At 29.9% G+C, this 26,288-nt stretch overlaps 1 long non-coding RNA gene across 1 annotated transcript in view; it reads right to left on the bottom strand.

The window, feature by feature from the left end:
- Positions 1-8,151: 8,151 nt before the first annotated feature.
- Positions 8,152-26,288, bottom strand: part of LOC136076729 (uncharacterized) — a 29,209-nt gene continuing 11,072 nt past the window's right edge. The window contains exons 6-12 of the long non-coding RNA XR_010636541.1: positions 24,107-24,226; positions 18,781-18,860; positions 18,494-18,560; positions 12,783-12,907; positions 9,589-9,660; positions 9,445-9,511; positions 8,152-8,313 (exon numbers count right to left, since the gene is read on the bottom strand). This is a non-coding gene — a long non-coding RNA (uncharacterized LOC136076729). The remainder of the gene's footprint in view (positions 8,314-9,444; positions 9,512-9,588; positions 9,661-12,782; positions 12,908-18,493; positions 18,561-18,780; positions 18,861-24,106; positions 24,227-26,288) is intronic.

Below are 26,288 nucleotides of genomic sequence, written 5' to 3'. Positions count from 1 at the left end.
ATTAAAAAAAAAAAAATCTAAAATAATTTAGAGACCTTAATTTGAACCATAATGGAAGTCTCTAAAAAGTTACTGCCCCCTTTATTTGTGCCCCTATCTACTATAAAGACCAGATCAAGATCAAGATCAGATTGAAAAATAGGGTTAATTTAAAATGCTGGCATTTTTGGTGTGGATTCAACAAATTTACAATGCTTGCATTTTCAGATAGTTGGGTCTAATGGTCTTATATGCTGTTAATCTTAGATCAAAACAAAGTGATAGAAAAATTTACAAGCATCTCAAAACGGCAAGTGGACATTTTGCTTTTAGATATATTTAAATTCTAAACTGCAACAAGCTGCCTATATTTTGCCCATTTATTGCAGACAGTAGTAGCTAATCAAAAAACTTATCTGTAAAGACTTGTGGATAAATAGAATAATGCTACAGTTAGTTTCATTTTAGTATATTTTAGCAATTTTAGGATTTTTTCCAAAGTTGAGAAGGTCATAATTTTTTTCTAAATTCAAACAAGTTAATTAAACCACTTTTTTGTAGAGAGAACTATCCAGAAATTAGTTCTAGAAAAAATGAGATACTTGTTGAAAGTGAGAAAAAAGTTATACAGCTCTAAATTAGTCTGTTTTGACCATTTGCAAATTGAGGGGGGCCACTGTGTCATGTATCTAAGGCTATAATTTCTGAACCGTTGTACTTGGAAGTCTGAAATTTTAAATTTAACCTATCTACATAATGCACATAACAATATGTAAAAATCAGGAAAATCAGAGATGGTGACCCACAGGCGATTGGTTGAAATATAATAGTTTGACCCATACATATATATATATAAACTTGTTTCTCCGCGCAGCGGCCTCGTTCGTCAAGGTTCGTGTTTCGGAGTTATAGAGCTGAGAGAGGGTTATAACCACTATTAAGTAGCCTCCTCATCTGTAGTGGCCTTCTCGGCCTTGAGGAGGTGAATAACAAAATATAATATATATATATATATATATATATATATATATATATATATATATATATATATATATATATATACATATACGTATACATATACCGCCAGATAGGGTAATATGGCCAATTGGGCATATTTACCAGTTTTTTGCTAAAATCTGATAAAGTTTCAAAGATGCAGTGTCCCTCTCTACATAATTTTTAAAGCTTAATGTTAACCTGACATTTTAATGTCTGTTACAAAAAAATTAAATAACAGTACTCTTGTTGTTGAATGCTTTTCGCATGTCATTTTTGTATGTCTTTTCAGATTTTAAAAATGCTAACTATTGCCAAGCGAATATTTGAGGGACAATTCAGCCAAAATTTTAATCAGACCTCTATTAGCTACTTAGGTAAAGGCATTTTTAAGCTCAAAGTAGATAATTTTATGCAGATAACTTAAGCTCAAAGCAGATAATAAAGGTAAGTGGGGTAAATTGGCTATTTTATAAATTGGGATAATATGGACACTTATTGATTTAGTTAATAAATTTGTCAATTTTTTTTTTTAAAAATCAGTTGCAATATGCCATGTACATAAAAAACAAAGAAAGGTTACGCACACAGTAACTACCCCGAAGAGAAGTGGATAAGGCTATGAAGGTTATTGCTGGTGGTATTCCAGTTTAAAGTGTCTCTGAGATTAACAGAATCTGAGATAACATAATCTGAGAATTTTAGATGAACTCTTAGAAATTATCTAGATATTCTAAGAAATTTCTATTCTTAGAAATTATATAGAAGTTATGTGGTAAGATCAAAAGTATGCAGACACCTTGTTGCTATTTCTGCTGAGTAAGAGCTTGTCATTACTCAAATCAGAGCAATGACAAAGCACTTCATCACAAGGATGAAGAGCTTTGGGATCTGGCTGCACTAAAACTTTTCATCAAATGCATTCTTCACAAACAAAAGTAAACTTCTCTGGGCAAGGCTTACCGATTTTTTAAAAGGCACCACAACCTAATTTTACAGAGAATTGTTAAGAAAATTTTAAAGAGACATGAAGCTGTTAGTGAAGAACAGTTTGATGTTTATTTTCAACAATCTGCACAACCTGATCAAAGACATTGTTCTTCTAATGTAATGAACTATGATAAGACTAACCTGAGCAAAAACCCTGGCTGAAAGAAAATGATTTAAAGAAAAGCCACAAGGCATCTAGATACCATTATAAAGATTGAAATGCTTCTCCAATTTGTTAGAAATTTCATTTATGTATTTTATTATATCCTACAAGATGTCAAGCCCAAAAACTTAATTCACGTATTAAATGTAAAAATGATACACAAAGATTTTTCTACTGTGAAAGATTTATCAGGAATTCGCTACCTGAATATATTGATTACTTGTCCACTTTGTCTTTGCTCAAATCAAATTGAATAAAGTACAATGTTCTTCACCATTGCACACTATTTTAACTAGTTGTTTTTTTATTTTTACGGTGTTACATAAGGGTAATTTTGAAATTACTTGTATCACCTTTATGAATTTCTTATTTATAAATGCAAATAAATCAGAAAATAATTACATTGATCTTTTGCATTACAAGCAATCTTTTTTCTTTTATTATTCCAATAAATATTTCTTATGTTTAAATAGTCTCCACTGACTATTTAAACATAGGGATTTTTTAAACTATTTAATCTTAACTTTTTTATGACAAGTGGCCCATATGGCGGTTCATAAAATTTGTTTCTAAATGACAAGTGACCTGCACGGAGGTCCATAAACAATTTTAAATATTTCAAAACATCTATAGCAATTGAAGAAAACTTTAAACTTATCTTTGAAATGTGAATAAATTCTTAAGTTAATGCTTTAAACTGTTTTTTAATTGCATTTATAGATCGCTTAAAAATCAATTTTAAGAAATGACTAAAAATAGATTAAATTATACTGATAAAAACAAGATCCATTGATACTTTTTTCAATGATAGTGGTCAAGATTTTTTGTTTTGATTCGCCACATTAAATGCCTCATTTTTTTAAATTCGAAAACAATATGTTTATGTATTTCTATTTTATTTGTTTAAGGTTACATAAAGAAACTATATAATTTTGTTATTTTCACCATGGTATAATTTGATCTTGTTATTAAGATAATAAAATTTTTTTTTAAAGTTTTTCATTATTCTGAAAGCTAATTCTATAACAAAAAAAACAAGGTCTTATATGTAAAATTCTGACAAGTAGTTTTTATTTTATACTCTTTTAATTCATCATAATCCTAGTTTGTTATTTTACGCGCAGTCATATAGCTGTTTTTAACTCAGTGGCAAAAGGGTTAAGACCACTATTAATGAAAAAACTTGCCACAGGACACATTTTTTTTAGGGTAGTTTTAGAAGTTAAGATTTCCTAAGAACCAAAACACATCAAATTTGTTTTAAAATTTACATATAGAGTGAAAAGGGATAAGAAATCTAATGGAACGGGGAACCTTTTTAACATTGCATAGTTACGCATACGCAAATATGAATAGTTGCGTATGCGTAAGTTTATAGCTAATCAGCTCTAATCGTCTTTTAAATAGTGTTATCGACTAAATCGACTAAAGTGAAAATAGTGGTTTTGCCAAAGCACATAATATTCGGCCAGACGCTCGGGCGAAGCTGCCGAATATTTGATGACACTTTCCTATGTTGAGAGTTCCCACCTGGTTAATTGAAGTGTGTATCGTGGGTATACTACAGGGCCGACGACACCGGAAGAGAGGGGGCGCTGGGCGTTCCCCTCCCCACTTTTTTTCTAAAGGATCATTTTATTTTTTATATTTTTTTTTAAAAAAATTTAGATATAAAGGACTTTTTTTTAAAATTGACGATTGTATCCCCCTCCCTTTTCGAAGCCTTTGTCGACGACCAATATAAGACGTTAATGAATTATTATGATTCAGATTACTAGTTGATTCAGCTCTACTTCGTAAAAACGAAACGTAAATGAAAACGATCAAACTAATCTCTACGAAAAAATGCGTACATATGAAGATGTGAGAAAGAATAACTCTAATTGCAAATGATATTCAATTTGCAATTAGAGCTAATTTTAACAGAACTTGCTTAGAAAATTTTATTATTTGAAGGTGGTAGTGTGCATAGTTATAGGCTATTTTAGGAAGTATAACATCTCTAATTATAAACTATTACTTATTTTTTGTAAAATGCGTATATAATATATGAATACATGGAAACTCGAAGAGGATCATTAGATGTCACCGAGAACCGTTTAACAATACAATAATAATAAACCAATTGTTTCAAAAAAATATAAAATGAAATGAAATTACCGTTTAAGAAAACATACGTACAAATAAGATAAGGTATCTTAATTATAAAACACCGTTTAACAAAACAATAACAAAAAATATATATATTTTTTAATTACATTTAGATAACACTTATAACAGAGAAACGAAATCAAAAGAACTCGAAATATATTATTTATTGAGAAAATAACTTGTATTAGTTTATTTTTGACAGTAGAAAAATTCCAATTTTGATAAAAATCAAAAATTTTTAAAACTATTTGGCTAAGAAATGATAAAATTAAATTGTTCTTATTACTAACTCTTGGAGTACAAAAAACTAACATCAGCCAAAAATTGTTTACTATTGTTTCTTAGAGAATTACTAAAAAAAGAAATTATATTGTTGCTTGCTTACAATGTTATTTACATAATCTTGATGACTTTAAATCGATTCAGAATCACCAGATAATCTTTTAAAACTCCAGAATAAAAATGGAATTGCTGAAATTACTAACCAGTTTATTTCTACATGAAGAAGTAAATTCAGCATCTGTTCTTTATACCTAACCTACTTGTTATGCGAAACCAATAATTAAAAAAACTAAAGCTGAAGATTTAGCAGAAATGATATCATATATCATTTCTGATATTTTATATCAATTATTCTAAACAAAAAACAAACATTAGCAAAAAATAACATATTTTCTTTCCTCCTTTATATTTTCGTTTTTATTTTCTCCTTTAAATTTCCTCTTGAGTAAGTAGTTTTTCAAAACAAGTTAAAATTTTCGAGTCTTTTCTTTTGAGCAGCCGTGGCGCAGTGGTTAGAGTTCTGGCTCAGAACCCAGAGGTCCTAGGTTCGATGCCAGCTCTAGCCCAACAAGCGACATTGGTAAAGGAGGGAGGCGTGAACTTCCTGTTAAATGCTCTCCCGCGGTGCTCTTGAAAAGACCGTAAGGACTTCTGGGAGCACCTAAAAAAACTACAAAAAAAAAAAAAAAAATTGGCACATTAAATGAAGTAGGCGTTTTAATTTAATATGAAAAACTACAGACCCGAAGAAATTAAAAATTTAGTAAATAAAAATTTTTTATTAACTAAATAATTAAGTTAAATTACATTTTTTATAGTAATACCAATATTATATATCAACCCATTTATAGTATTAAAAAATATTTTTTTTAATTATTATGGTATTTTACAATATATTTACAAATGTCACATACTTTTTGTGTTTGCTAAATTAGAGCACTTTTTTGATTTATGAATGACTATTTTTCTGAAATTTACATTAATATTTAATATAAAAAATTAATTTATTTCAAATTTTTCTCTTTTTTTTTGATACACATATGTACTCTGTTTAAAAATTTATAACAGATGACAATACCGATACCGTCAAGGATTTCATCTCAAATTTTGACTAGTAAATCCTTATAATCTTTTAGTTATTGCATTTTACATTTTTTTAGTTTTCCAACATGAAAAACATCCAATAACCAATAGGTTCAAATCTGGACTGTTGGCAGGCCATTCTGATACAGGAATCAAACAAGGGAAATTTTTCTTTTAAACGGTTTTTGCATTATTTTTGGACGCTAAATTCTGCTGGAAAGTAGATTTTTTTTTAAATTGTTTTTTTTTTGCCGTTTAATAATATATACAGTTTCGAAGGATATAAATAAAAATAAATATTGGCGGGTGAATAAGAAAAAATATATAAGATATTATCATTTTCTTAAAACTTAAAAACTTAAATTAAGATTTAAAAATAAAAAAGTAAATAAATTAATATACAATATAGAAATAACATAAATAAATTAGTATACTTCATAGAAATTATGTAAATAAGTTAGCAATTGCCATAGAGGTAATACCATAATTAAGGTATTGAAAAAGAAAAACGTTAATACACTCAGTGAAGTATTTTTTGAATTTTTTTTTATTTTTGAATTAATTTTTAATAATTTATTTAAATAATTTAATTTTACGTAATTTTTGAATTATTTTTTGTATTTGAGATTTAATTTAAAAAAACATTTAAAATCGGAGAAATTAAAATCCATAAGTAAGAATACCTGTTTTGATTCATTTTTAAACTGCTCTATACTAGTTTTATGTGTATTTACAATCTTGGGAAACATTTTCGACAAAGTAAGGTCCATGGTAAAGAACTGAATGTGAAGTTAGTTTTAAATTATATTTTGGGACAACAAAGTTGTTATTTGAAAATTTTGTTGAATATTTATGAACTATTTTGTCAAAATAGGATTGAAATGTTTTAGAAAATAATCCTAAATTTGTTTTATACGTGAACATTAAAACTTGGTGTAAGTTGATTTTATATATGTTTTATGTTCCAAGTAAAGGCAGAAGAGGCTCACAGGGTACAGTTCATCAGCTCCAAAAATTGTTCTGCACGCGTGTTTTTGTTTACAGTACAATTTTTTTAATTTTGTATGGTTTGTACTTACTCATGCAATATTGCAATAAATTAAATAACAATGAATAAAAGAGAAATATAAACTTTTTAAAGAAATATTGTTTAAAAATGGTTTAGTTCTATATATCATTGCTAAATTTTTTGATATTTTATTTTCAATACTTTTTATATGTGAACTCCAACGTAAATGTTTATCTAAGATTACGCCTAGAAAGTTTACTGAGTTTCTCTTTGAAATGTTAGTGTTATTGATTATTAGGTTAGGCAATTTGATGGGGGATATTTTTTGATTTATTTACTTTGTGGAACAAAATAAATTTGGTTTTATCCACATTTAGAGAAAGTTTATTACTTATAAACCACTCATTAACTTTCGATAATTGTTCGTTTCTTGTTTCAAATAGTGTATTAATATCTCTGTGGAAATAAAAAAGATTGAAGTCATCTGCAGAAAGAATACAATTTAATAGGTCTGTTGCTAAATTGAAATCATTAACGTACACTAAGAACAACAGTGGTCCTTAAGAAGACTCCTGGGGAACCCCGCAGGTTACGGCAGACGGGATTATTTGTTTTTGTTCATATTCTATAAAATGTTTTCTATTGGTCAAATAACTTTTGAACAAAAGTAAATTGTTATTTTTTACTCCATAGTGTTCAAGTTTTTTTACTAGTATATTATGATTAGCGATATCGAAGGCTTTTGACAAATGAAAACTCTTAAGGTAAAGTAGTTGCTACTGAATGCACTTGATAGATGAACGCCAAACATTCTATTAGTATGAGGTTTTACAAAATAGAATATAAAAATAGAACTCCTACTTAAATTCAACTTCTTTATCAATAAATTATTATATAAATTAAAAAATTTAGTGCACGCTTTTTGTCCTTGGAAAATGCACCAAAAAATATAACCTTCGATGCATTTCTGAAAGCTCTTACGTAACGTGGGATTCAAACTAACTCAACCATTTTGTCAATTAACAGGGCGCTTAAGCAGGAATAACTTTTCATTGGAAAAAGTCGTCGGTGGTGTCGTTTCTTTATCAATTTTCATCTCTTAATACGCTTAAGCCTATTTCTGATTGTCAGACCAGAGATAACAGAGAAACCGGCCCCTCCCCTTTTTTTTTCAAAGAAAATTCTAGATATAGATGACTTTTTGAAAAATTGATGATTGTGCCCCTCCACTTTGAAACCAGTGTTGTCAGCCCTGAGATAACTATCTTTTTATTAGCTTTCATTCATAAGTTTATTTTAACCAAATTTCTGATGGATTTGGAATTGGTTTCAAATTATTTTGCAACTGATCTTCCTGATTTAGCTGGATTGCGTCTATAACGAATAAGCTTTATGAATTTTTTGGAACGGACCTCATTATTTCTCGGGATTTCATCTCCATCCTTAAGACATTTTAAGGTTGCAATATACCATCTTACGAAAAAAACTTTTGTGAAAACATAAACTTTATATAAATAACTGTAAACATTATTTACATATATTTAACAAACATTTTTATTTTGTACTTTTGTCATTCTTATTTTTACTATAATTTTATTAAATCGAGATTCAAATTACTCATTGAGAGAGATTCTTCTTTTTAAAATAGACGATGATGTAGCTACAATAAAAAAAAAAAAAAAAAAGTTAAAATTTTAATTTTTCTTATCTCATTTCCAGTACTTTTTAAATAACAAAATTTTAATAAGTCATTAATAAATCCGACATAATATGTCGAATTTATGAACTAATAAAAAGTTAAGCTAAATGATCACTATTTCCGATTGCAACATAAGATTATCATTCTTTTATAAACTCGACGTAAGATATGAATGTTTGCGACGTAAAATGTTTGCCTGATAAACCTACAAAATTTGTACTTGAAACAGATCGGAAATAAAAATGATCATATAAAAATGATCAATGGAAGCCATCATAAAACTTTATTTCTAATGTTTGTGCCACAGAAACTCATTTGCAAAAAAAGTGCATGACTCAAGAATCAACAAAATTAAAAAATGTTACCAGATTATCTTTAATATTTTAATTGAACTTTTCACAAAATGTTTATTCAAATAATTTGATTATCGAATATTCAAATACTTTAATTTCAGATTTCCGGATACTAATTCAAGTTCAAATATATGTAATCGGCATTTTCTCAACATTAACCTAACTTAATATTTTTAAGTTAGGTTAATGCAATATTGATAAAATGGTATGCTAAATAAAAGAATGAAAACAAGTCTTTAATAAATATCTATTTAAAACTAAATTTTAGTTTATTTTAGTGTTAAAAATGAGAGAAGAAACAACAAGAAATATCTTGGTTTTAAATACTTTAACCACCCTTGCTCTAGATGGTACTTTTAGGTATATAAACACTTTTTAAATTCATTCCAGTTTGTAGTTGTCAACTTTCTTCAGCGTAAGAGATTTGAATAAAACTTATTTTTAGATTTAGGGCCTGCAAAGTCTAGAGCCAAGCCAATGAGTTTAATAACATAAAAGTCACCAATAATAACAACATTGGAAAACGAATAAAGAATAAAAAGACTTGGTTAATTTGACTAAAAGAAATAACACCAAAAAGTGTGTAGAAAAGGTAATCAAGTGAAGAGTTGCTAAATGAAAGCAAGTAAAGGAACAGTTAAAAAATTCAAATCTGATTTCTGAAGTAAAAATTTTTTTTACTATTTCAGCCATATTAATAGTATTATTATTAATATTTGGATATATTGAAGCAACTTACATTGTTTGCTTATTCGACGTGTTCTTGGTAAACTTTCGCATCTACCCTCACTCATCCAAGCTGAAACCTGAAATTTAATATTTTCACTTCAGAATAACATTTCAAAACTAAAAACAAATTTCAAATATAACTAAATGTAGTTACTGTAAATCTATAAACTTTAGTTGGCTGAAGAGCTTGCGCAGTAAAACAGCGGTCAATGCCTCTATATATTTCCTGGAAATAAATGTTAAACTTAATTCATAGTTGCAGTTCGTTAATTGTTTTGAAACTATATTTTTGATTTATATATAAATTTAATTCTGAATCATAAATCAAATAAATAAATATATATTCAAAAAAGTATTAAACAAAAATAATGATATATGGAGGAAAAACATTTGCTAACAAAAGTCCAACATTCAATACAAGAGGATATATAAAACAAAGCACATAAAAGCTTTCCAAAAAATAGAAAATCTAAAAAGTTTCAAAACAAGATTATTACAGAAAAAAATAACATACTATGTTTTTAAAGATCTCCTTCAATTAGTAAAGAGTGCGATAACAATAATGTGAAATTATAATAGACTTTAGAAAAAATAAACTAACCTAAGCCTAAATTATAATATTTGTAAAAAAAAAGGGAAGCAAAATTATGAAAATGTGATAATGGTTGGAGGTTGGCTGCAAGAGCAGGTTCAAACATGTTTACAATGCTTGTCTAAAAAAAAAACAGCATCATTAGAAAATCTGCCCCATGATTTTTTTTATTTGTTAATTCACCTCCCCAAGGCCCAGAAGGCCACTACAGACACGGAGGCTACTTAATTGTGGTTATAACCCTCTCTAAACTCTATAACACCAAAACATAAACCTTGAAAAACAAGGCCGCTGCGCGGAGAAACAAGTTGAGCGCGTTACTACCAGGAATGTGGTGGGGATCGAACTTGGAACCTCTCGGTTATGAAGTGAGCGCTCTACCACTACACCACTACCATATAAAGTACACCACTACCTGTATTTGGCAACAGTATTCCATGCAAGGACGATTTTGAGATTAATAGAGATAAAGACTAGAATCTGGAGTAAGAAAGTGTCAAGAACGATAACCTTAGCAGATGCTAATTTTACAATGAATTAAAATAATAATAGGGAACTATTGAATAGAAAATGAGCTTAAGCATGAACTAAATATTGGACAATTAAACTTAAATTATTCCCAAAAGATAACCACAGCACATAAAAACAACTGAGTTCAGTTTTTTATCTAAATATATATATATATATATATATATATATATATATATATATATATATATATATATATATATATATATATATATAGCTTTTAACACAGTTTGGCATGCTGGTCTTCCCCAGACGTCTAATATTAAGTATCTGGGAAAGTTTTTAAGATTATCAAAACATTACTTTTTAACTGCTTTATTAAAGTCATCCTAAAAGGCCAATAGTTTTATTTATTTCTAGTAACTTCTGGGGTACCTCAAAGTTCTATTCTTAGTCCTGTTTTGTTTCTTATCTACATTAATGATCTTCCCGACAACCTTACATTTAAAGTAGCTCTTTTTGCTGATGATTCAACTTTTTACTCCTGTCTTGACAAAAAGTCTTTTCTTTTTGATCGCTTAGAACAGGCAGCTGATCTTGAATCTGATCTCACTTCTGTAACAGATTGGGGCTCACAAATTTTGGCTTATAAATTTTAACACCAAAAGAACACAGTTATTTACTGCAAACAACTACCACAATACTGTTGACATCTCAATATTATTAAATAGCAACCCTCTCGCTGAGTGCTCTTTTTTGCTAAATTAGCATCCCTTTATCATTATCGTCATTTTCTTACCCCTATTCCATTCTCTACCTGTACAAATCTCTTATTTGTCCCTGTATGGATAACTGTTCTCATATTTGGGCTGTTTTTCTAATGATGCACTTTTTCTTCTAGACAAAGTCCAAAAATGCATTGTAAACACAGTTGTAACCACTCTATCTGCTAAGCTTGAGCCTCTTTCCCATAGTCGTAAAATTCATCTCTTTCTCTTTTCTACAAACTCTATCATGGTTGCTGCTCAAAGGACTTATCATCTTAGTTCTATCAACAAAAACTCATACTCACTTGACTTGTGATTCAGCTAAGTCTCATTTATTTACTGTATCTGTCCCTGCATGCTCTTTTATTTGTCTAGTTCTTTTACCCGCATTTTAACCCTTTGAAACACTCTTTTATCCTCATGTTTTCTTGATTCGTGCAACCTACTACTCTTTAAGTCTTATGTTAACTGTTTCCTAGCTCTATAACTCTATTTTTTTTTTCCTAGTAACTCTCAACTTAATAGTTGTTTATTACAGTCTTGTTGGGAGTGAATCAGAATAAATAAATAAATAAATAAAAATATATATATATATATATATATATATATATATATATATATATGTATATATATACATATATATATATGCATATATATAAATATAAATATATATATATATATATATATATATATATATATATATATATATATATATATATATATATATATATATATATATATATATATATATATATATATATCAATTGTTAAATCTAAATATAATAAATGTAAATAAACAATGTTTATTGTGTCAATATATAACACTAAAAACCAATAATGATAAAATTGATGAAGATAAAATTATCTAAGAGAATTTTATACAGGACTGCTTCAACTGTGTTAACCTTCAAGCATACCAAAATAAAAATAATTTCAAAATTATTTGCCCTATTTAAATCAGAAGTTAAAATATGAACTAAGATATTGTCATTAAAATTAAATTTAGCAGCATAAATAATGAATTTTTGAATATTTCCCAAAAAAACAAAAAAACGGACCCCTGCGTTTTTTTTCCAAAAAAACGACCAAAAAAACCAAAAAAACAAGAACCAAAAATACGTGTCACATCTCTAGTTTTTACTTTACAGTCTTCTATTGACAGTTTTCTTTTCTTTAACTCTCTTTACTGCTTTTGGTTATATAATTAACTTCTTAGCATAATATGGCTTTTTGTTGGGAGCAAAAGAAAAAACAACAACAATAAGAAAGAACGTAAATGGTGACAAAAATCACTAAGAAACATGCATAAGCAAAGACTCAAGTAACAATAAAGTTCCTCGCATGATTAGCAAAAAACTTTAAGAGTCTCTGTGTTCCATTGTTAAACGTTAAATTACTTTTTCTATCAGAAAGTTTTAATTCATGTCACAACTAGTGTTACTAAGAATCAGAGAATTTCTTGTTAAATTTCAAACTAAGAACAAATTAAAGTAGAAATACATAAAAAAAAAAACAACAAACCATGTTATCCATTCTAAGTTTCTAATAATTTAATCTGCCAAGAAGATTTTTAGGAGGATCCCACTCAATAAAAATCTCTGTTTTACCATGAACATGTAATTGAGGAGGTAAGGGTGCAAAATAATCTAATAATAAAAACTAATACAATATTATCTTATAAAATATTTTAATTTATGAAAAAATATGATATTGAAAAATGAGTAGATGTTACTAATACTAACAGTAACACTAAAGAAAAATTTTTTTGCAGAAAATACATAATTATTAAATTCAGCATAAATCTATGCAAAACTAATAACAACTTGACTTTAACATGTTTTTATCTTTTACACTCTGTAAAAGATAAAAATATGATAATGAAATATTGAACTTTTTAAGAAAAAAAGTAAACATCGTTGCTTCCAACAAGGCTGCAAGCAGCTACTAATTAAAGTTGGAAGTTACTGAAAGAGAAAAGATGAAGATTGTAGAGCAAGATAACGATTGACGGACGACTTAAAAGATTGCAAATTATATGAATCAAGGAAGAAGATGAGGCAAGCGAATTCCAAAGAGCTGATATTCGAGGAAAAAAGCTAGACGAATAAGCGTTTTTGGAGCACTTAGGAACAGTCACAAAGAAAGGATGGCACTTAATTGAATGACGAGTAACACGAGAACGAATTTTAGTAGATGGCACAAGAGACGCTAGCTCTTTAGAGCAGTGCCCATTATAGTATTTGTAGAAAAGAGAAAGAGAAGCAACATTATGACGATGTGAAAATGGTTGGAGGTTGGCTGCAAGAGCAGGTCCAACTATGTTTACAATGCGTTTTTGCACCTTGTCTAAAAGAGAAAGGGCATCATTAGAAGATCCGCCCCAGATATGGCAACAATATTCCGCACAAGGCCAGATTTGAGATTTATAGAGATAGAGAATAGAATCCGAAGTAAGAAAGTGACAAGCTCGATAAAGAGATGCAACCTTAGCAGATGCTAATTTTGCGACTGATTTGATATGTTTTCCAAGAAAGATTGGAAGTAAGAGTTAATCCTAGAAGATGAAGAGTAGGTGACTCATCGAGTACATCACCGTTCATAAATATAGGAAGATCTAAATTATTGCGATAACGATTGGCTGAAAAAAATTGAGTTTATCTGAATTAAAGTTCACCAGCCACTGTGAGCCCCATGCTGTAGCAGGAGTGAGATCCTTTTCAAGCTCAAATGCCCCCTCCAAGCAATCAGAGGGTGTTGGTTTTTTTCTATCACGACAAGAATAAATTGTAGCATCATCAACAAACAATGCCACCTTATATGTCAGAATATCTGGAAGATCATTAATATAAATTAAAAAGAGTATAGGGCCAAGGATAGAACCTTGAGGAACCCCGAAAGTTAAAGAATAAGAAGAAGAGTGTTGTCCATCATGGACAACTTTTATGCTACAATTGGAAAGGAAGGATTCAATGATCTTAAAGATGTTGCCGGATACACCATAAGAAGAAAGCTTATGGAGAAGACCAGCATGCCAAACTTTATGAAAAGCTTTTGAAATGTCAAGAGCGATAGCCTTAACCTCTCCACCTTTATCTAATGCACGATAAAACCTGTCAGTTATTACTGTTAACAAATCAGCTGTAGAACGAGAAGATCGAAATCCATATTGATGGTCAGAAAGTAAGTTATTCGATTCAAGATGAGAAATTAAGTGTTTGTTAATTAAAGATTCAAAAACCTTGCTTATGATAGGAAGAAGACTTATGGGACGGTAGTTAGACGAATCAGATCGCTCTCCAAAATTTTTGAAGATAGGGATAACAGATGCCGCTTTCCAGCAGGCTGGAAAGCAAGACTCTGATAAGCACTTGTTGAATAGTTTTGTGAGTATAGACGACAGCTCCGGAGAACACTTCTGCAAGACAATAAAAGGTATGTCGTCCGGGCCACAAGCTGTAGAAGAGTCTAAGCAGGAAATCATTTTAGATACAGATGTTGGAGTGATATGAATGTCAAGCAATGGATCAACCTGTTTGTTGGCAATATCAGGTAGAACACAACTAGTGGAATCAAGAGATGATATTGATGAAAAGTTTTTAGCAAACAGTTCGGCTTTGTCTTTAGGTGCGGTGACAAAGTCTGAACCATACAAGAGTGGTGGAATTATAGATTTGCCCTTATTATTGATATTATTAAGTATTTTCCAGAGTTCAGAGCTAATTTTTGAGATGAGATACAAGACTTCATGACCTGAGAATAGCGGGTTTTGGCATTAGACAAAGCCTTTTTACAATTGTTTATAGCAGTAATAAACAGACGTCTGTTTTCTGGAGAATTGTTTTGCTGATAAATATGGAAGTTACGGTTTCGATTGGCAATCGCAGCAGCACAGTGTGAAGAAAACCATGGAGGAGAGTGAGGCTTGACCTGGAATCATCGAGAGGGAATAAAAGATTCCATGTCAGCCTGAATCCACGAAGTTATGTAGGAAGCATATTTGTCGACAGGAAGACGAAAGATTTCTACCCAAGGGCCATCACGAAGAAAATCACGGAGAAATCCCAGTCAGCTTTACTGTAGTTGTAAGAGGTTCGATAGGGGGATTCAGGTGATGAAGTAGAATGAGATATTAGTTTTAGAGAGATCAAACTGTGATCAGAAGCACCTCAGGGTGAATGTGGAGAAACTGAGCACTGACTAGGATCAGAAACAAGACATAAGTCGAGTAGAGAAGGTAAATGATTCGGGTTGACTGGAAAGCGAGTTGGAAAGTTGACTATTTGAGTTAGGGATTGAGAAAGACAAAAGTTGTGGGCTTTAATGCCTGCCAAATCACTGACACTAGAGCCAAGCCATTCAGAGTGGTGAGCATTAAAGTCACCAACAACAATTATATTAGCTGATGGATAAAGAGAGAGGGCTTGGTCAATATGATCAGAAATAACGTCAAAAAGTTTGCAGTCTTGAGATGAAGGAGAGCGATATAGAACAAAGAGAAAGGCAATAGAGTGAAGTGTTGCTAAACGAAAGCACATAAAAGAATAGTCTGTGGATTCAAACCTAGTTTCACGACAAATGGGTGAATTCTTACGAATGTAAATGCCCAGGCCAAGCATGTGACTATTGGAGTCTTTACGAATTAGAGGAAGATAACCATTAACACTAAGATCACAAGATGAGACAGCCGAACTCAAATTAGTCTCACAAAGAGCAAGTAGGTCTGGTGAACTTTGCAAGAGATAAGACTCAACAGAAGAAAAGTTACTTCGAAGACCACGAATATTAGTGAATGATAGGTTTAGAGAACTTGGTGATGATGATGGTTTTTTCTGTTTTATAGTTTTTGGTACTTTATTCATTTTTAAATTAGATTGAAGAACTTGACTGAAAGCAAAGGTAGTACTCAGAACACCGTTTAATAGCCCAAGCAATTGCCTCATTACTACTAATAAACCCTAAGCCATAACAAAGGGCTCCAAATGTGGCCTCTCAATGCACACCAAACATACAAACAGGGACACCATCCATGCGCAACATGGCACTGTTAATACTTTGATATTTTTCAGCTGTTGATGGAATCAGCCTCTCTGAGAGCTACCACAGAGTTCGGGAAACCTGACTACCAGCCGGCCTCAGAACCATAAAACTGAGTTTTAGAGCTGTACCCTCATTAGGAGATAATAGAATGAGTTGCCTAGTCATAAAAACAGTGACACAAGCAAACCCATGCATTGAGTCAAGAAGATCCAGCATTCAACATCCTAAACTGGAAACAATGTATTAAAAATACATCTGCGCCAGCCTAATAGATGAAGAAGGGGTGCGAGGCTGGTCAACAAATAGAATCTGTTTACCCCTTAAGTCTTTGCCTAAGAGGCTTTCTACAAGACAGTAGCCGGATGCATTTAACATCTGCCCAGACTAATATTTTTATCGAGACACCATCTCTAGCCTTTAATCAACCAAGAGCCCCAAGGCGGGGGTGTTTTAAATCAGATTCTGGCATCTCCTAGCCTTAGCCTAAAAAGACGTATCCTACAGGGCAGCTGGACATGAAGCAGATTGTACTGGGTTACATGTTACCAGTAGCAGGATAACCTGATCTGACTGTAAAAGCAGATTTTACTGGGTTACATGTTACCAGTTGCAGGATAACCTGATCTGACTACTTAAATGCGTGTTTGTCCAGGACTTGCGTGTTTACTTAAATGCGTCCAGGACTTGCGTCCAGGACTTGCGTGTTACTTAAATGCGTCCAGGACTTGCATGTTTACTTGCGTGACTACTTAAATGCATGTTTGTCCAGGAAATGCGTGTTTGTCCAGATAACCTGATCTGACTACTTAAATGCGTGTTTGTCAGGATAACCTGACCTGACTACTTAAATGCGTGTTTGTCCAGGACTTTTTCAGGTTTTTAAGGACTGCTGGTTGCCCTTTCTTGTACAGTGTATTTTTCAAACTTAATAAATCGAAGTTTCCGAAAAAGTAAAGCTTTCTCTACGATCCGAATGAAACGTAATTTTGAGACCATAACAAAACAACAACAAAAAGACGTCCATCAACAAAATATGTCAAAAGCCGCCAGTCAAAACGAATCGCTCTTATATATTTATATGAATCCTAAAATGAAAAAACAATCACACATGATAACCACATATACATAACATACAAATCTGCATTTAACATTCCAACCACATACTATATATTAAAAGAAAATATTACCTAAATAAGAATGAGTTCAAACAAGGATAGTTTATTTTATAAAAGAACAAAAAGCATGCAAACGATGTAAAAAGGCTATATGTGCATAAGGGTGTATAGGTGTAATGTGTAAGTCCGTGCTGTTTATGTCGTTCAGTAGAGTCTTGTGTTGTTAGTAACCAGCGTAAAAGATTTATCTCTTAACTACACCAAGCCAGCCCAGTCATATCCCAGAAAACCATGATGGATTAAACATCTATGCATGGATTTATTATTGACTTATGACTGAAAAACTAGCCCTAGTTCCAGCCTTAAATTAAGGGAATTTGGCCATAATCCTAATTACTTATGACAAACTCGCACAGCTATAACAAACTTCTGTTCTCCAAAAATTTTAACTTCTTGATCTTTTTTTTTTTTTTTTTTTTATATTATTCACCTCCCCAAGGCCCGAGGGGGGCCACAACAGTCGAGGAGGATACTCATTTTTTTTTTTTTTTTTTTTTTTTTTTTTTTTTATTTTTTAAGTCATTATTCGTGGTACAACCCTCTCTCAACTCTTTACTCGAACACGAACCTTGCTGAGCAAGGCCGCTGCGCGGAGAAACTAAGTTGAGCGCGGTACTTCCAGGGACATGGTGGGAGTCGAACTCCGAACCTCTCGCTTACAAAGCGAGCGCTCTTACCACTACACCACTACCGCATCTTCTCAAAAGTAAAAAAAATCAGTTTATAGAATTTTTTGTTTAAATGAATTTTGTTGTTGTTCAAATAAAGTTTATAAAAAGGACTTTTACTTTAAAGCTTTTATCTTTTTTGCCCAGTTTGTCTGTCTGTGCCCTATATCTTTATAGGGTATCAACAAGTAGCTTTTGCTACTTGATGATACCCTATAAAGATATAGGTGCCTGCGCCTTATATCATGCCTGGTGCGTATATCCTGCTTTCAAGATGTGGAAATGCATTTTAAAAATATTAAATTATAATTGTACTTTGTTTAATGTATAAAATATTTATAACAAAAAATACCAAGAGTATTTGTTGTTGATGTCAAATAAGCTGCTAATCCTTTTCCTTCACTAGTTAGAGCACGTATCTAAACAAAATGTCTGCTTATGTTATATACCTTAACAAATTATTTTATGTAAGGTGAGGAATTTTTTTTTTTTTTTAATTTAAAACTAATGTTAAAATTATCTATAAACAGTCACAATTTACAAGCAAAAAGTTAAAATATTTAAATTAAGCAATTATTTTATTAATTTGTAGTTAATTTATTATTATTAACTAAAAAAATTGTTGGAATATCTCAATACCTCAAAATTGTACTGAGTTGAAGATTGTAGATGTGTCATTATATAACTTTTTGTCTTTAAAAATATACTTATTGATTTTCCTTAAAAAAATAAAAAAATAAAACCAAAAAATCAATCAGAATCAGAGGTAATTAGGAATTAGGAGATGGAATTATCAGAATTAGAGGTAATCAGGAGATAGAGGTATCAGAATCAGAGGAAATCAGGAATCAGGAAATAGAAGTATCAGAATCAAATGTAATCAGGAGATGGAGGTATCAGAATCAGAGGTAATCAGGAATCAGGAGAAAAAATAAAAAGTACAAAAAAGTGATGCAATAATAGCAGATGTAACTTTAGCAACTTTGTAGTCGATTGAAAATTTTTTACATGGTTTTGACAAGTGGTCAGTAGTGGAGTTTTCATTCATCAAAATAAAAACATTAAAAATTTTGCAATAATAACAAGCAGTAAAAAAATTTTGTTTGTACTAAAATTCACCAGTCATTGCAAACACACAGAAGAGAGATTACATTTAAGATCATCTATTATAAACAATCAAAAACCTTTTATATACTGGAGTATAAAATTGAACTATCAACAAATAAATATACCTTAAAGAAAGATTTTTGAGAAAAACAAAATAAGTTTTATGCATCTATTAAAATATTATGAAATACAAAACAACATATAAAACTTTTCACATCATAAATTTAAAACAAATAAACCACATATAAAACTTTTCACGTCATAAAGTCTTGTGTTCTACCTGTTAGTGACCTCCCAGCATATAAATAGATAATTCAATATGCTTATATATTATATATAAGCATACTGAATTACATAACATATTTTAACTAAGAAAATTGATTCTCTTGTCATTTTAAAACCTTAAAAAAAATGTACCACTTAATAAGAAGAAACATCTAAGAAATAACATATTGAAAATTTAAAAAAGTATTTTCACACTAAAGCTTCAAAACATAAAATTCGTGTTCCTTGGTTATTAAAAAACATTTTTAAATTATTTGATATATCTGCGTGCAGATATACCAACTTATCTTCCTCGTTTAAATTGTGATGACAGGTTTGAAGCTAATAATACACATACAAAAATCTAGAATTTATAAACAAGTATGATCAAAAAAATTTGTTACAAAACTGACTACAAATTTTACAGAAGTTTCTGTCAAGTTTTAATTCTTTAACTATGTCATCAAATTTTATTAAATATTACCCTTTAGAAATGTTTGTTGCAAGGGTTATTCTAATAAGTACTATGTCTCTGTGAAGAAAGCAAACAGGGTTTTTTTTTGCTGTTGTTTTTTTGTTGTTTTTTTTGTGTTATTATATTTTAGTTTTATGCTTGTTAATAATTGAAAAACTTTCTCTTAAATTTAGTTAAATTCTTCCCTAAAATAAAGTTCCAGTTTCAGAAAAAGATTATAAAAAGTAAGAGCCATTTTGAAACTAGAAGACTTTGAAATATCGAAAAAGATAAGAAAAAGAAAAAAGTTGCAAGAAAAATAGGTAATGCAAAAATTATAATAACTGGCCATTTGGATAATTTTTATATTAGTCAAACTGAAGAAGAAAAAAAATTTATTTAATTATGTCATCAAATTTTATTATAAATTACACTTTATAAAAGTGTGTTGCAACAGTTGTTCTAATAAGCGGCAAAGGGGTTTAAGTTTAAGGGGTAAACAGGTTCTATCTGTTGACAAGCCTTGCACCCCTTCTTCATCTTTTAGGCTGGCGTTGATGTATTTATAATGTATTGTTTCCAGTTAAGGATGTTGAATGCTGGATCTTTTTGACTCAATGCATGGGTTTGTTTGTGACTCTGTTTGTATGACAAGTCAACTCATTCTATTATCTCCTATAAAGAATACTGCACTATAACACAGTTTTATCGTTATGTGGTTGCTCTCAATGAGGTTGATTCAATCAACAGCTGTAAAATAGCAGAGCACTAACAGTGCCATGTTGAGCATAGATGGTGTCCCTGTTCGTACTTTTGGTGTGAATTGTCAAGGCCACATTTGGAGCCCTTTGTTACAGCTTAGGGTTTGTTAATAGTCAGTTCAAATCAGTGGAAAGGTCTGTAAAACTTTTATCAGAGCCATCAATGAAAGTTTGGAAGTCAAATTAAGAGACAGCTTCACCCTTGCAAAAAACCAGAGCAGAGGAGAAAATAAGTGTAAAATTGAAAAATGAAATAAGTGTATATTGAAAAATGATTACTTTATAATTTTTTTTCTTTTAATGTTAATTAAAAATGTTATAAATGTTAAAAAAGTTCCAAGACCAAATGAAATAGCAACCCTGATTCTATATATTTTTAAAAAATACTTTTTAAATGTTGTTAAAACTAGAAATTAGTCTATGTGATTAAATAGATTAAAAAGCAAGATTTTTAACCAATTACTCGGTGGCATATAAAATTTTAAAAATTTCTGGAGAACATCATGACCTCTCTAACTTTTGTCCAATCAGTCTTCTATCTGTCATTAGCAAGGTCTTTGAGTTATTAATCAACAAATTTATAACATCCTATCTTGAGTCAAATAACTTACTGTCAGACAATACAATTTTGGATCTTCTTCCTCTATGGGTGACTTGCTAACTGCTGTGATTGAAAGATTCTATTGTGCATTAGATGGAGGCAGTAAGACAAAGCAATAGCCCATTGTTCTTAATATATCTAAAGCTTTCAATAAAGTTTGGCATGCGGGTCTTCTTAACAAGCTTGCTTCATATAGTGTATCTGGGAAAGATTTTGAAATTATCAAATTGATTTTGAAATTATCAAATTATTTTTTTCTATTCGTTTTATTTTATCGATGAACACCAAAAAAAACTCTTCTTTAATTCCAGTAACTTCAAGGGTAGCTCAAAATTCGATCCTTGGTCTTGTTTTGTATCTTATCTACATTGTCGTCCTGACAACCTTGAATCTAAAGTGGCTCTATTTGCTGATGATTTAACTTTATACTCCTGCCTTGACAAAAAATCTTCTCTTTTCAATGGCTAAGAACAGGGAATTGATCTTGAATCTGATCTCAGTTCTATAACAAATTGGGGCTTGAAGTGGCTTGTGAATTTTAAATTCCATTTAATTTCCACTAAAACTTAGTTATTCACTGCAAACAATTATTGCAATACTGTCGACATTCCTAAATTGATGAATGGGAACCCTCTTTGAAGTCCTTTTTTTTTTTTTTTACATCTTCTTGGATTATTGTTCACTACTGACCTCTCATTGAACTATATATACAACTGATTGCTAAAATAGCATCTGCTAAGATTGCTTCTTTTTATCGTGCTCACCATTTTATTACTCCTGGTTCCATTCTCTACCTCTGCAAATCTCTTATTTATCCCTGTATTGAATACAGCTGTCATATTTTGGCTATTTCTTCTAATGATGCTCTTTCCCTTCTAGACAAAGTGCATTGTAAAGATGGACTCTATCAGCTAAGCTTGAGCTTCTTCCCATCTAAAGTAAAGTTTAAAGTTTTAATAAAGTCTCTTTCTTTTCTTTTTTACAAATCTCTTTCTTACAAATACTAGAGCTATCATCTCAAGCTCCATCAACTAAAACTTACTAAAACTTTGCCATTCATACTTTATTTTTTTACTGCCCCTGCATGCTCTAAAAACTTTTATTTGTCTTGTTTTTTTCTGCACTTTAACCCTTTGGAAGCTCTCCATCTTCATGTTTTTCTGACTCATACAACCTTCAACTTATCAAGTCTTCTGTCTATCTGCTTGTTATATAACTCTATTGTTTTTTCAGTTTCAAGTAACATTTCAGTTTCAAATTTTAAAGTCTTCTGCCAATCCTTTCCTTGCTATATAACTCTATACTTTTTTCTAGTAGCTCACAACTTAATAGTGATTGTTTGCAGCCTTGTTGGAAGTTAGAGGTGTAGTTTGAAATGTTTGTTGGTGATGGCTCTGTCGCTTCTAACTGCTGCCTAGTTACTATTATTATTAATTACTAGACTATTACCAGTAAAATACTTCTAAAATCTCATCTTGAGTCTAAATATTTAATTCCGAAATTAAATTTAAACCTGAATATTATTTATTATTTAATTATTTGCTATCTGAATTGAGACATAAATGAATAAATTTAATCTTCTTGTTTTACTGCTGACTCATTGTAACCATAGTAATGAAAAGATAAAAAGATTAGGTAGAAGGCAGCGAGGCAAGACATTGATAAAGTGAGGCAAGGGTGTTGCCTCTTGGTTGCTCTCTTGATATGGTCTATTTATATCTTGATATGATTCTTTTGATATTTATCATATATCTTGATGCTGGTTTTTGATGTTGGTTTTCTCAATAAACTTTCTTTATAAGATGCATTCTCTCTCAGAAAAATTTCAAAATTATTGAATCATTCTTTTCTAACCACAGTATTTAAGTTGTTTTATAAAAATTTGAAATAAATAAGTGTGTGAGAAATAACACACTTATTCATTTCAAATTTTATTCATTTATTCATTGAGATTTTCTTCATGATGTTTCATTTCCTTCATGATGTTACACGATGTTTCATTTATTCATTGAGATTTCCTTCATGATTCCTTTATGAAATCATCATGAAGATCTCTTTTCTGTGACAGATAGGAGCAGTTACTGAAAAAAAAATATTTTAATTTTACTTCTATATTGACTTTTTTCACTCACTCTTTTTTTTCATTCACACTTTTTTTAATAAGTGAGACACTCTTTTTGAGTTTTTTACTTAATATCTTCTCTAAATTTCTTTTACTTTTGTTAACTGACCTCTCATGAAAACATTCAATCAATTGTTCAATTCAATTCAAAAAACTGAACTCTCATGGAAACATTCAATCATTGCAAAGTTAGTCTCTACTATAGTTAATCATTTACCTTGCTTGTCATTTTCTTACTTCTGATTCCATTCTCTACATTTATCAACCTTTTATTCATCTTTGTGTGGAACTCTGTTGTCATATTTAAACAAGTGCTTCTAATAACGTCCTTTCTTTTATAAACAAGGTCAAAAAACACATAGAAAATATAGTTGGATAACTCTAGATGCCAAGCATTTTTCAAGATGCAGAGTTTTTGTCCATTGTTGAAAGATTGCATTTCTTCCTCAATCATACAAATACTACTATTATCGCTGCTCAAGCGTTTATCTCATCCTTATTGTTCCTTTATACTCAAAAAATCTTTATTCATCTAGTTTTTCTTTTTCTTAATACTTATCATGACAAAATATATATAAATAAAAATATACAAACAAAGTATAACAAAAATATTAATACTTATAATGCCAAATCATGGAAAATATTGATTTTTATACCTTCAACAGAGAGTTCATACCCTATAATTACACCATTTTTTTCCAAAGGTTCATCTCAGCTAAGTTTCAATTTTGATGTGGTATAAAAAAGAACACAAAATTTTGTAGGAGCACTGGGTACTAAAATTAATAATTTTATAAAAAGATTTTTTAAATGTTTTCAAAAAAAAGTTAACTGTGTTTCTAAACACCATTAAAAAAAAGTTAATTGTATTTCTAAATACAACTGAAAAAAAGTTTCTAAATACAACAATAAACTTAAAACAAAAATGCTAAGAGATGTATGTACATATTGTTTACATTTCAAACATTAAAAAAGTTTGGAAAAAAAAACTATTTATTAAGAAAAGTTTAACTAAAAAAGATTCAACTGTGCTTCTAAACATAACTAATAACCTTAAAAATTAAAAGTTAACTGTGTTTCTAAACACAACAAATAAACTTAAAAAAAAAAGAGGGTAACTGTGTTTCTAAATGCAACTAAAAAAAAGTTTCTAAACACAACTAATTAACTTGAAAGAAATTACAAACAGATGTATGTATATGAAATATGAAAAATACAAACAGATGTACAAGAAAGATCAAAAGTTTTCATTTTATGATATTTTGTCTTAAGTTAAATTAAAAAAATCAAAACAGCAAATCAAGTTTAATGAAAACTGCAGCATAAAAGAGCTTTGCGTCTATTCTAAATTTCACAAGTATTCTAAATTATATAGCATATAGCTAAAAGATATATATACCGTAAAATTGCCTAAGTTTGGTCACTTAAGCTTAAAACATTTATTTATCATGCATAAATAAAAAAATTTAAAAAAATTTTTTTTTCCTGAAACATAGAGAAAATTATATTGATAATTGATATCGTAAAAATAAAAAAATGTAAAATAAAAACTAGTACTCAATATTTAATTTACAATAAAAACATCTACTTTGACCAAACTTTCAATACCATCTCATAAGTCTGGCTGCTATATAAATACTAATGACGTATCACAAACTTAATGTCACAAACAATGAAAACTAATTTTTAAATGTTGTTTTATTGTAAAATTATGATATAAATTCAGGTAATACTAGTAATAAACTAAGAAGGGCGTCGCCCCCGGGCTTAAAAAAAAGAAGTCTTTTGGGGCACCAAAGAAAACAAGAAAGAGCACATAAATAAAAGGCTTTTTTTAAATATATGTAGTAGTTTTTTTAATTTTTATTGTAATTAGTCAACTATTTTATTACTTTAGCCATTATCGCATTTGCTATGCCATTGGTTAATAAAATTAAAAATATATTTTTCAATTAAGTTAAAAAGGTTTTCTCATTATAGTAGAACAGCAAGATCCACCAATTGTCACAGGATTTGCAAAGTATCCATAGTATCAATTGTCATTAGACTGTAATTTTATCTCCAAAAAAAAATGTCACAAGCTTGATAATTTTTAGAACTCAAAGAACCGTCAGTTAGTTTTGAAATAATGAACAAACTTTTTATTCAAATAAAATACAATGGTGTGTATCCATTATAAAATTGTCAAAATTTGCTGGTAAATTTACAGGTAAAGTTACCTATAAATTTTACACTTGCAACACTTATCAACATTTTTACAATATTACTGCTCATTGTCTCCTTTGTTTATCCATGAATGACCGAAGTTAGAGTATTTCCAAATTTCACTAATTTTTATAAAAAAAAGTAGTTAATTTTCTAAAGATAACTTTTTTTTTGTAAATATAATTAATTTGGTGATTCTTAATAATACTAAGATTAAATATGATCATTTATTTTAATAATTTAAGATTTTAGATTTTAATAGTATGCATTTTTTCAAATTGATGTTTTGCTAAAGAATTATTTCTGCAGGTTGCATAAAAACATTATTATTTTTTATAGATTCATATTTACGAACTAATTACAAATATTATATGATAAAAAAATTTCGTAAAATTTGAGTTTTGCATGCTTTTTTTATATTTTTCCTTAAATGACCGAAGTTACATGGTGACCGAAGTTACATTGGGACCGAACTTAGGCGATTTTACGGCATATATTTTTCTTATTCAATTATTATTCTGATTAACTCCAACAATGGATCGTCCATAAAGTACGTACGCTCGGAGAGTAAAAGGTCTGGAAAACACGTTGGATACCTAGATGGGGGTAGGGGGGTAGGGGGGGAAGTAGGTC

The sequence above is a fragment of the Hydra vulgaris genome, chromosome 02 (assembly GCF_038396675.1).
Source record: "Hydra vulgaris chromosome 02, alternate assembly HydraT2T_AEP".
Lineage (NCBI taxonomy): Eukaryota > Metazoa > Cnidaria > Hydrozoa > Anthoathecata > Hydridae > Hydra > Hydra vulgaris.
This window is presented reverse-complemented; position numbering and strand designations above follow the sequence as displayed.